We start from the raw sequence: 13970 nt of genomic DNA on the forward strand, positions 1-13970 counted from the left end.
TTACACTTATCTTCCTTGCATTTTATTTCCATCCATTTCTTTCCGAACTAGGAAGAACTTTTTTTTGAACTAGGAAGGTTTTGAATGACACTGAAAAATAATTTGTTATTTATATAATTGCTGAAAGACTATATTTTTAAGGTATAATTAGGACAGCATTTTAATTGTTCACGGTTAACAGGTGTCTAATTATGGAAACTTTAGATGCAAATTCTTTTTCTGTTTATCCTAAGCTTCTCTTGTATGTTAAAACTTCCTTCCTTTTGAGTTTTCTTGGTAACTTTTTGACAGGTAAATGATTTCTAAGAAAAAAGGTTTCTGTATTCAATTTGTTATTTTAAGCTCTACGTTTTTCTTTTTAAAGCTAAAGCGTGGATACTTTCTTTTCCCTTTCATTCTGCGTATGTCAACACCGTTAGTAAATGCCTTACAAAATAATTACATCTTCATGTTATTGCATAACATTTAGCATATCAAATATCATGGTAGATATATCGTACAATATTTTGTACATATAGATATACAAGTTAATTCAAAATAATCGATAAAATGATCGGAAAATCAGAGTTATAAAAAGAAATGAAAATCATATAGAAACATAGAGTCAGAAATGATGTAAGGGGAAATGTCTTTTATAGAAATAATTAATGTACAAAATGATACGCAAGGAAATATAAATCGGGAGTGAAACCAACAAATCTAGAGTCCAAAATCTTAGACTCCCATCTCACCCATGGGAATCTCCATTTTAATAGAGAAATAAATTATCAATATAAGAAGCATTTGTGAGTAGAATGCCTTGAATTATAAGCATAACAGATATTAATAGATTGACATTCGACTGAAATGAAATGATTGAAATTTTTTTGTCTCTGTTAATATTAAAGAAGTTCCCCCGGGGCGCACCTCGAAAAGAGGACGAGATGCTTCCGACATGGTGGTTGGATCTTGCCACCCTGAGGGTACATAAATAGGTGGGGGTTTGGCTACTCCCATCGATGACGGGACGTACTTCCTTCGGGAAGGGTTATACCGTGGCCGTGATGATCTTTAAAACTCAACCAAAATTCCCGCCAATGTTGCTGTTGCTGCGGGAATTTTGTCATTCAGTTTTCTTTATGAGTGTGCCTTCGGACGGGTAGGAGAGTCAGTGATACGACTTAATATTAAAGAAGAATATATGTGTTTCTCTGTATTGGCGCTCCACAGATCATAGGTACAAAATTTGGCACAAATATGTTTTGGAAAAACGAAATATTCAACTTGGATTATTTTTTAAATTTTATTTTGAAATTTAATTAATTTTGAATTAAGCGTTTTTTTTTTTTTTTTTTCATTTTTCAGCTCTAGTTTTTAACTGAACAAAAATTATTTTTTTTACCGTATTTTAAATTCAAATATATTTATATTTCTTTCGAATTATATAAATTTTGTTGTCTTCTAATTTTTCTGTCAAAAATTTCAGCAATACTTCTCATTGTTCCAATAATTTCATTTAATTTTTGCAATGAATTGTTGATTTTCTTCCATTGCTGAAAGCAAAGGGAGAAAGATTCTGTTTATTATCGGCGCAGTTCATGTGAGAATTGAATAAGTGAAATTATATTACCACAGGAAACAACGAGTGATTTTTACCGATCGCCGGTAAAAATACTTTTACTGATACAAAATGAGTTTTTACTGATACCTAATATTTGACTCCATTAGGAAGGTTGCAGAACAGATATGTATAGCACGGCTATAGCGTCTATCACAGTTTGAGTTTTAAAATAATTTTTTTATGAATTTATGAACACAAACATATCTCCTTCAAATCAGAAATCGTCAAGGGCGATTAAAATTTTCTTATAGCATCATACTTATTTTTATACTTATATTTTTTGATGTTTAAAAAATTAATTATATAACTGACTTAAATATTTCTCCAAATTTACAAGACTACAAATTACATTAATACCAATTTATGACTAAAACATTACTGTGAATATTTTCAATCTTATGAGTGTTATCAACATAATTTACTCCGTTTACTAATATCGCTTGACATTATTTTTTTATTCATCTGTTTGGGTATGATTAGTTCATCAATAAATTAACAATATCTGGATATATACATACCTTATTTTAATGTTATAATAGTTGTTTAATCGATATTTTGACGTATATGTCCTTAATACATGCACATTTTCACACAAATTAGGAAACACAATAGATACGAGACATACCAGACTTCTAGGGAAATTTAATTATTTCAAAGCTTTAACAAAGGTTTTAAATTAGCTTCACGTCTTTGAAACTGGCAGCTGTGATTCTAAAGGCGGTTCTAAACTAATAATCGACCCAAGTTAGTAAATGCACATACTTTGACGATGAAAAGTTAAGCTCTTGCCATAATTTCTAAGCTTAGGTGCTAACTTAGACGTATTCTTAATACGTTAAAATTACTGCATGACTGAAGTGTTAAAATTATATTGATATTTGTGTAGAAAATAATAATAATATATCTTTTATTTTAGAAAGATAAATAAACTCTACATATGTATTCTAAAAGTTTAGTATAATGATATATTTAAATATTTTAAAATTCCTAAGGTTTTCATTAATTATTAGTTCACCAGAATAATAACTATTACGAAAAAAATGGAAAGAAAAATAGAAGAATTAAGCATTATTCAGATATTTAAATGGTTATGATGTAAAATTATTAATAATAAAAAAATAGTTTGTAGTTTTAAATATATTAATATTCTTGAATTAATTACTCGGATAGTATGACAACAGTATCAATTTCATCAAAAGTCATTTTATTTCCTCTGTTGCCAAAAATCAAAATAAGATCCCCAGAACTAAAGAAATTACAGATTCTTTTAAAAAATATATTTATGGCAATTTACAGTTTAGTAAATAGTTTTACGATTAATAAACTTTTGAAGATTGATATTTTTTTTTAAATTCTCAAATTTTATCCATACAATATTCAAAAATATTTATTTGCATCATCGAACACAACTGATGTGAAACTAAAAATTTATTTCTTAGATAAAAAATAAAAAAATTTTTAAAAAGTTTCATTCAAATATAAAACATTAGTTAGTTCATTTTCCAGAATTTATGCCATTTAATTTATAGCTTTATGGAAGTCAATAATTTTAATCATAAAACATTTATTTTCCGGTTGCACTATGTTCAATAAAATACCTTTAAGCAAAAAGGAATTACAAAGTTAGCTCATTTTTTTAAACTTTTGTTTTATTTTTTTATTTATGAGAAAAAATGTATTGAAAGAATCACTCATAAATCGTTAATATCTGCCACCAAACACTACGTGAAAACAGTTATGCCGTTGAAAAAAATTCGAAAATGTTTTCCAGGTACTTTTCGCCATACAAACAATTTCGCCATCGACAACTGGTTTTTTCTACGAATGGATACGTAATTCATAAAATTGGAGCTATTTTCCATCGTCGTTTTTATATATTTCTATTCCAACGATTACAAAATTCGATAGAAGTGTGCAAAGTTACTTTTCACGTTGTCAGTATATTTTGATTTCGATAATAATTTCCGGAAAATTTGGCCGAAGAAACTATTTTAGGACAATAAAATTTAATACTTTATCCATTTGTTCTAGCCAGAATTATTATTGAACTACATTTTGTATTAAAAATATTTCTTTTCTATCACAATTACAGTAACTAGAATTCTAATAAATATAAATAATTGTCTAGTATTTGTACTGTCACTGAAAGAAAAGACTGAGTGTATTTTAAATAAAGCGATATCTAAAGATGTTTATATTTTATTGAGCATGAATACTCTAGTCTCTGGAAATTTAATTCGCCTGCTTTTAAATTTTTTTGCAAGCGAAACTTATTTAATTTAATTTTAAAATATTATAGGTAATAAATAACATGGAAACCCATGTAACCATCTTCACTCCGTGTTCCTCTATCAAATTTTGTATTTTATTTGAAACCTTAGTATTTTTTGTTTATAGTTTTTTTTCAATTTAAAAAAATCTTATTAGGGTTGACCTAACTTTATTTGTGTGGAAGGTTGATACACATGACTACAAGAAAGGAAATGAAATATACGAGCAAGCTCTACTTTTACGAAATGGATTACTGCAAGCAACGTAAGAATTTTCTATCTGAGGATCTCTCAGCTGTGCAAGACCTCTACCAGCAAAACGTTTTTCTGGTACAATGAATCTGTTCACGGATTTCGTGTTCTTCCTGTTTTATTCGAATCCATTCGCAAGAGTATTGAGTAACTTTATGGATTCCTATCCAGTCTTGAATATAAGAAGCACTTCTCCGGAATATTTTTGGATTGGCGTTTCACATCAATTGAAATAAAAAAAAAATAGTTGAATCGTTTCTAGCTGATAGTTTTTTAGAAATGTTGACTTCTAAAAAAACAAACAAACAAAAACTATTTTGCTCTTTTCTCGAGATGCAAAGAGTGTCTGTTTTCTTCTTTGGTACTAAAAATTGTTCGTTTCGTGTTTTTATGACTACATAAATCAACAGTAGGCATAAAATAAATGTAAAATCTTTTGAAAAGATCAAAACACAAAGAGCATATAAGACATTTTCTGAATGTACAATTTTGATGATGTTTAGTTAAAGTTTATTGCTTGGATGTTGCCATAGAGATAGATTCCAAGGAATTTAGTCTGAAATTTTCTCCTTAAACCACTGAACCAAAAGTTTAAAGAGTTCAGCCTTAAAGCTGGCCTGTCACATGTGGATATAGCTGTATATCCTACGCCTGGGCTGACTCGGCAATCGTGACTGGTTGAAAGCCCTGTCTTCAAGATGAAAAGACCCAAAGTTATCGTCAAGAAATAATATATTTTTTAGAATAAAAGATATATGGCCAAATAATGTTAGACGTTTAGGTTCCCATGATAGTGAATTCTTTTCGTTTATGGTATCTATAGGAATAGGTACTGAAAATTTCGATTCAGAGTCTGACGTTTAAAATACTAGACGTAATACCTAACTGTTGACTCAAAATTGTAATAAGTCCATAATGACATAATGGCATTTTCTGGCATTTTCATTTCAGTCGCTTTTCTGAGGTTTTGCCACTGATTACTTTTGATCATTTTACTATTATAAATTTCCAGGATTTTATTTTTTTCTTTTGTTGAATGAAATTAACAAATAATAAGTGCATATTTGTGCAGTATCAGCTAACACATTAATTACTGTGGCATTGCCAAAAAAAGATTCGAAGAAAAGAATATTTCACTTTTCAATAACTGTTTGAAAAAGGATATGACAATAGAAAGGGCTTTAAACTGGTTTCTTTTTGTTTGCAGATATAATATAATTTAAGAATAAATCTGAGAAACTACAATGAGTGGTCTGTTGATTAAAGATTCCCCTTTTTTGCACTATATTTCTTAAATAATTTTATATGTATTTAATGATTAATTCAAATTCAAAATAATTTATAGATGATACATTGTCTACATCCATGTATTCATATTATTTATTGCGACGAAACTCAACTTTGAAGAAAAAATGCTCCATATCTCTAATTAAAGACATGGTTCTTTTTTTCTTGTTTTAATCGCATTTTAGCGAGAGTAATATAAATAAAGAACGGCATTTTTATATTTTTAACACAATTTTATTTTAAATGATTGAATTAACATTCTCCATATTTAAAATGGGCTATCTCAATCCATTATTTAGATGATCTCGAGGAAATAAACACGTTTTCAGTGTTTTGAAGACTCAAAGATTTTATCTTCAAAACTTGTGGTACTCAAAAATATTTATAGTGTTGAAATTGAAAATTTTTAACGAAATCGCTTTTCGTTTTCGAATAACGAAAAATGGACTATAAAATACTATTATAATTTTATCTGTAAAATATTTTTTGAAAAATTGGTAATAAACTTTAATTGATACTTTAATGATCACTTTACTCTTTATCTCTTTGTTTCACAGATTTTAGCAAAATTTTTTGTTGGTTTTATTCATACAAGATCATTTAACTAATAAAAAATTTACCTTTGTATGAAAATTTATATTTCACATTGTTTTTTTGTTCAAAAATTGCTTATTGTATTCACTATTTACTATAAAATATTTTCGTTATACGGAAATTAATGAAACCACTATGAAATTCTTTGATGAAGAATTAAAAAAAATTTTTTTTTCAAATTTGAAATGTGAAAAGAATGGAAGTGAGGAAATGTGCCATGCGTTGCAATTTTACTGTAAACCAAAGTGGCTAACTGATATTATTTCCAAAAGGTGCCCGCGCCTTCGAAATCAGGCCTTGTTATTGAGAAATAATTCAAAATCAAGCTAATCTTGTTGATTTAAGTATCTTTTCCTCCTGTTGATGTGAGAATAATAAGAAATAATAGGAAAATAACGAAAATAACGGAATTGTTTCTGAGCAAGAAATTACTTTATCGTGTTTCTTTCTTTTTTTTATATATGCATTGTTTTTATTATTGGTCATTGGATACTTGAATAAAATAGTATTTATGAAATGAAAGCGATGTTGAATGTAAAATCTTATTCATATTTTCATGCGGTGATAAATAAAACCTAAAAGAATACAAACGCTAACTCGGCTAAAATTCTTTCAAAATCAGCGAATTTCCACTTCTCCATTCTTTTTCAAAGTATGATCTTTCAGTTCATCATTATGAGAGCTATAACAGGGGGAAATGGTTCCCTGATATCGTCTAGGAAATACCTGCCATCAGCAAGAATAAAACCCACAGTCCAAACGACCAACTGAGGCTACAAACTCAATCTAAAAATAGTTCTTTAAAATTGGGAAGAAGTTGGAAACTGCCTGTCCGTCCGTTAGCCATCCCCTTTCCAATAAAGAGCTCGAACGATATGAGCTCCATACCTACGGAATATTTTTTCTCTCCGAGATCGACTTCTTTGCCAAAAAAAGATATCAACAGGAAAAGAGGGAAGAAGAACGACCACTTTTCTAGCTTTATAACCAATTCTTCTTCCTGTCAGGGCAGGAAATTGGATCTGACCGCCAAAGAACTTTAATTCGTGAAAACCGCGTCAATCTATGTTAAACGTGGAACTTTCTTAGTCTCAATTTATAGAAGCTCTTCGAGTAAGATAGAGTTGGTGTGGAAGCTCAGGTTTCAAGTGAAATAGTAAGGTTTTGATTGAAAAAATTACTAAATTTTTTTGTATGTAATTTTTATCGAAAACTAGCCGCGTTTGGTGACCTGTCGGTTAGTAGGGGATATTGATTATACTCAATTTCAGTTAAATGTATCCATGTTTCTGTTATATTATCAGGCATTAATGCTGTGATATTTTAATTGTCTGATATATCTTCTGTGCATTGTGTACATGAACTTTTCTAATGGAGACCAGTCCTATGACATTATAGCGCTATTAAAAAATTAGTGCTATTCATCGATCATCTAAATTTCGCGGTATTGTAACATTACTTTTTTATTAATTTGTAAGCTACACAGATATTAAACAGAATCCTTCCTCTTTAGATTCAACAATGGAAGAAACCCCCGCTATTAAATATATGATAAAGCGATGAGAATAGTTTGAATTTCAAGGCAACAATGTAATCGATTAAAAATTAAGTAAAAAAACCCGCCAAAATTCAGTTTAATTCTTAATAATTGATTAAAATTATAAATACAATTTCAAAAAAATTGTTCCAATGTGCTCATTTCCATTTTCCAAATTATATATACCCAAATTTGGTACCGATAGGTCAAACGGTCTGTTGAATCATTGTTGGGTCAAACGGTATGTTTTGGAGTCCAACTCCAACACACAGGCATATCCATTGTTATTATTAATAAAGACTTTATTTAACTCATACACGCATTTATATAAATAACAACAATGACAGTTGGTTTCAGTATTCTGAGATGACCATTTTTCGACGATTCTATCTCCTTAAGGGGAGAGACGTGGAAGGATAAGCTCATTTCCGGAATTCTTCGTCATTCTTTGACCTTGATTTTCGCCCAATTAGTACTTTTTTGCTCAGTTTTTTTTCACATATATGTGAATATCGTGTCGTTTCTTAATTCAGTCTGAGAGTAATTCGAGTATATTTTATTGTTAAATGTAAACATTCCCTCCTTTTATCTTTCCTCTCACCCCTATTTTGACGACTTAAACCCATCCTAACGCATGCGCAAAAGCGCAGAGGATTTTAGAATCAGTTGTCAAACAATAGCATAAAAATATATAAAATGAAAACGAATAGAAAGTATTAAAATTTATTTTCGTTATTATCGTTTTATTATCGTTTATTCTCTTTTATTTATATTTTAGAATCTGCTTCGCATTTTATATATATATGAAAAAAAATTCGTGTGGGTGTGTTTGCGGTTTACATTTGATCTACAGCTACCAAAATATCCAGAGAACATATGTAAGACAGTTAAAAATAACTAGGCTTTATGGATGAGAAGTTGGAAGAATCACGGTTATGAAAATATATAAACTGGAATTAAACATATTCATTTTCCCACCCGAAACAGTTGTTTACCAAAGCTAATATATATAAGCTATAAGGATTTAATGGTCTCACTTGTATATTATTTATATTTCTCGTATACGACATATATTCGTCCTTCGTTTATCTTATAAACTGTTCAGTTTTAATTCTTAATAAATTGATTTAAAGTTTTAAAAATTGAAATGAGGAAAAAAATTGGAATATATATAAAAAAATAAAATCCTTAAATCCTGGCATCCTTATAAAAAGATAAGTAAAAAGCATTTTAATTATTCTTATGTTTTCTGATTTTCAGCAATGCAAGCTGGATTCATCCATCCATACATCTAGATTACAATACTTTAATTTGTTAATCCCTTCAAAAAAATAAAAATTTAATCACAATGCCGGGAAAAATATTCCTACATATAATTATATAGGAAAACAGAAGGCTATTAGTAAATGAAAAGTTTTGAAAAATTACCAAAAATAAAAACACTACCGAAAGAATTTTGAACTGTTTTTTTTAAGTGATTCTTTCATTACTTTCAGCATTAACGTAATTTTTTAACAAAAGAATTTTTGAGTGCACATTAAAAAAATATGGGGTATCAAATCCATTAATAAAATGCTTGATACAAAGGAGTAAGCAAAGTATTTTCAACAAAGTTTATAGATCGAAATATATTATTGGACTCATCAAAATATAATGCTATTCTCTTCCTTTGATAATATTTCTTTAAATTTTCAACTCAGAACATTTTTTTCATCAAATAAAATGTTTTTATTTTATGCAGATTAAAAGTTTTTCCAAGGAAAAGCTTTTTCTACATAACTATTGTGAAATTTATTACTAGTATCAAGTATGGTAATCGGTTTTAACGAAAAGAAAATCTTACTACTTTACAAAATCTTATTTAATCCAACAATATATAATAACAAGGTTGTAACATTCCATTACCTACAAACTGGCATTTTATAAAAGTGGTTCTGAATAGTTTTAATAATTAATTTTATAAATAATTTATTTCTATTCGTCCGTTTGTAATAAGAAAGCTGTTTAAGTAATTATTACATTAACAAAACTATCATAATTTCTAACTGAAAATGTAACACCAAAAAACAATTTTATAATCAATTTTCTTTTTTTCTTCTTTTTATTTATGTAAACTTATTTTTTAATCATTCAATCAAAAATAAAAATAAATAATTCAGAATAAATTAAATAAGGAATTCTTCTAAATTATGTTTTACTTATAACAGTTTTATTAAAACATTATTGATTATTAAAAAATATTTCACTACCGCAACTGCTTATCAAAAACATATGCCACTATTCTTTTAAAGAGTTTATTGAAAATATTATTTAATTAAAAAAAACTGCAAAGTAACTCAAATAAACACCAAATTTCAAACAATAAAAATGCATAAAATCATATTACTAAAGCTTACGCCGAAGAATAAACAATATTTTTTAAGGAAAAAAATTATTAAGAGTATCTTTCTCTTTCACTATATCAAGACGCTGTTTTTCTAACTTTCAAATTTGCTTCAAGCTCTTCTTTATTGCATATATGAGGATTTTCTTTCCGATATTCTCGAGGTGTTGGTGCGATATCAGATTGCTCTAGGTCATTTCCTGAATGGTGAAGATTCTTCTGGTGAATCAATATTAAATTTTCACCCAAGCGAGCATCCGACGAAATTCGATGGAATAGAATAAAAAAATTCCAATGCACAACAATTTATCATTCTGGCATTTGATTTTTTTTCTTTTTACTGTTTTGCTACCCCAAACTTAATTAGAGAATAAAAATTTCCAAATAAAAGATATTTCTGAGTAGGATGTTTCGATTTCTTTCTCTTAAGGAAGAAAACATTGCGTTTAAAAGGATCAATTATTTCTTTTTCTTATTAATTAAAGAAATTCATGAAAATTACTAGAAGGAAGTTTCGTACGTTGGCAATCGTGAAATAAATATAAAGGTAGAAATGTTTTGTCGAATGTTACTATATAATTGTGAGATAATGTTGCTGCTTAATAACATATTTTGAATTTATGAATTAGGAAATTTCTTTTTTCTAATGAATGGTTGAAGGATTTAGCTGTACTAAAAACACAACAATGTAATTTGAAAGAAGAATTTATATCGTAGGTTTGATAATATGTAATTTTTAGAAATGATGATACAGATTGCTATTTCTATTATGTTTTTATCGCAAGAAATTAGGATGATTTCTTAAAGAAGTAATTGAAAATTTAGAGGTACAGATTAAATTCCAATAATGCAATAGATCGGTAATAATTTTTCAAAGCACAGCAGTTCATAGGACAAAATTAAAAGCTGACAACTATTTAAGTTAAACAACAATGCGTCATTTCAATGCTAAAAAACATGCATTTTTGATTAAAATCTGTTTTTCTGAAGATTATTTTTGAGAGATTAGTATTGAAAAATAAAACATTTTCAGTATTTAATTATAATAACCATTAAAAGCAAATAATAGCGTTTGCAATTGTATTGGTGAAGTCTTAAATTAGGGGACAATCGTTGTGAATCAAAGAAGGCAATTTGGAATATATGAGAAATATTCCTAATCAAATGTAAGGAGAAGCATTAAAATAAACTTCTCTACCAGGAAATATATTATTAAAAAAGACAAATACTTTTAAATTTTTAAAAAATTTCCTGATAGATGTATGTAACATGATAACCAACTTTAAACTCAAAATAAGCCTCCGCCAAAATTACTCATTGCACAGTATAACATAGAATACTTTCTGTCTATCAAATTCTTTTTTTTTTATGTTCATTATCTTATGCTGTTTTAAATATTATTTATTTCACTTCAAACCTCCGATCTCTATCTTTGGGTTAAAAAACACTTGATTTGAATATAGTTTTAAAATAAGTGCTTCATAATTTCTAACATAATTATTTGATCCTAAACTTCTGTTGAATATTAAATCAAAAATTGTTCTTCAATTTTATAATAATAAAATAAAAAAAATAGTTGTGTGGGGCCCTTAAAGATTTCAGTAAAAAGACTTAATTAGTGTAACAGTTATTTATTTACAGGTTAAGTGTTACACACAGATAACTTCAATACATAATATTAAAATAATTTTAATATATATATATATATATATATATATATATATATATATATATATATATATATAAATAAGAGCATGGATCAAAGCATGCAGTATATAACATCGCCTAACCTGAACTGAGTCTTAGCTTCACAAGACATCAAATGGCGTTCGTTATCTCTAACGCCATCCGTCAGTTATGGTTAGTATTATAAGAGCGGCTACAGTTGGTCATTTTTTTTTTATCTCGGCATTCACTTGAACTTGTACTTTACCCAATTAACCACATTCGAAAGCCTCCTGAAATCTCCGATTTCCTCTCTAGCAGTTATCAAATGCATTCTGAATAAACTTGTGATTTATTAAGACTTTGCGTAACGCAATAAAATATCTGCATATTATTCTTATAGTGCAGAAATCACAAAGAATTTTACATAAAACTGTAATTCTTTGAAAAATTTCATTAAAAATTACATCAAATAATAGGGAGTAAGACATTTTTCATTAATAAATTATCTTTACACTAGTTTCTATATCATCATATTCATTCTGAGTACATAGAAGTTATTTTGAGGAAAGAAAAAAATTTAAAATAATAATTTACAGTCATATTATGACCTCATTATCAGTTGAAACATGCGTCATTTGCACGCTTTGCAACCTTAAATGGAGCATTATCTTTTGAAAGACATCTTTCATAAAGAAAAAAAAAATCCTACCAATTACTCTGTACAAGCAGGGTTGGGCGCAATTAATTCAGGCATGTATAGAGATGTATGAGAGAATCCTTTCATAAATGATGACAAAGATAATTTAAATTCAGATAGTTGCATAACTCGAGCTCATTACAAAACATATTTTTCTTAAATGTGAATGTTTAGAATACTGTTCATAATATTAATGTCTATTAAGGAGAACCATGCTGAGATTCTGTCATGAAGGCAGAATACTTTATTAATCAAAACAGTAATTGGAATAACTGAATATGAGTTGCCAGCAGGGAACTTTGGAATTAACATTTGATGTAATTCGTCAATATTTTTCTGCTATACGCATCTTTGTTTCTAAGTATTCGATTAAAATTAAGAATAACTTAAGGATGTTTTGAATGAAATACTTTAATATGCATTTTGCTGAAACTAAATTTCTGAATAATGAATCTTTAATATAATAAATATGTTCATATTTTATTATTATCATGTGAGAACATGATGTTGTTTTAGTTAGGGGGTTTGAAGCTCGAAATCGCATAGACAATAAATATTGAAGTTTGAAATCGCATAGGCAATGAATAAAGCATAAATGGCAATTTTCATCATCATCTTTTAATCGCATATATTTTTTTTACCTGCTTTTACCAATATTGCATTACTATTATGTATGTTTCTATGTTTCTTTGAAAGTGGATGCGTTTTTAAAAGGTTGACGTTCAACTATGACGTCATAGCTGTTATATCATCTCAAAATCGGACGAGCTCCAAAACCTTGTTTGCTAGCTAAAAAATTTAAAATGAAAGTTATATATATAAATAATAAATTATATATATATATATATATATATATATATATATATATATATATATATATATACAGAGTGAGAGAGAGACAGATAGAGAAGTCTCGTGATTGTTTCAAACTGGTTTAAACTAAGTTAAAATAATAATAATAAAGTTTGAGTTAATTTATGACTTAAATTAATTAAAAGAAAGAGAATGACTGAAAAAATAATAAATGGTTCTCGCATGATAACTTGAAATTTGCAATCGTAGATTTCATTTAAATTTGTTCTATTTTTTTTTTTCATTTTTTTAGAACAATAAAAAAACTTTTAAATTTTCTCATTACCGGTTCTGTAGAATAAAAATATTCTGCATCCGGACTTTTTATGCTTATATAATATTAAGGAAATGCTCAGTCCTTTATTATTTTCAACTGCATAATTTCTATTTCAGTTATATTTATCCTCATAAATCTAGAAATTTAATTATTTTGTTAAATAATATGTACTAATTAATGGATGGGGATTTAAAAAAATATATCGAATAAATTTAAAACACAGTGCAAATAAATTATTAAACTAATTGCAATCAATTATTCAAATTTGATTTTTTTTATTTTGCATCGATTAATATTTTTCATTCTTAATAATCAATTCATTCAAGATAAAATTGAATATTTCTGAAAGTACAAGTAGAAAATTTTTTGATTATAAAATTTGCATTGTTTTTAGATTCATTTTTTAAAACAATTTTTACATAATATAACACTTAAAAATCATTCAAATATTATTTCCGTACTTTATTTATCTATTCTACATCAATTTTTTTAAAGATTCACAGGCAAAAAATTAAATGTTTGCGTTTTATATTTAATTATATGAAACTCATTT

The 13970-nt window shown here is 27.5% G+C and overlaps 1 protein-coding gene across 1 annotated transcript in view; it reads left to right on the top strand.

Annotated features, from left to right (window-relative positions):
* LOC129961965 (chondroitin sulfate proteoglycan 4-like) overlaps positions 1-13970 on the top strand; it is a 162916-nt gene that overhangs the window by 36947 nt on the left and 111999 nt on the right. The gene's annotated exons all lie outside the window — the stretch shown is intronic.

The sequence above is a fragment of the Argiope bruennichi genome, chromosome 2 (assembly GCF_947563725.1).
Source record: "Argiope bruennichi chromosome 2, qqArgBrue1.1, whole genome shotgun sequence".
Taxonomy (NCBI): Eukaryota; Metazoa; Arthropoda; class Arachnida; order Araneae; family Araneidae; genus Argiope; species Argiope bruennichi.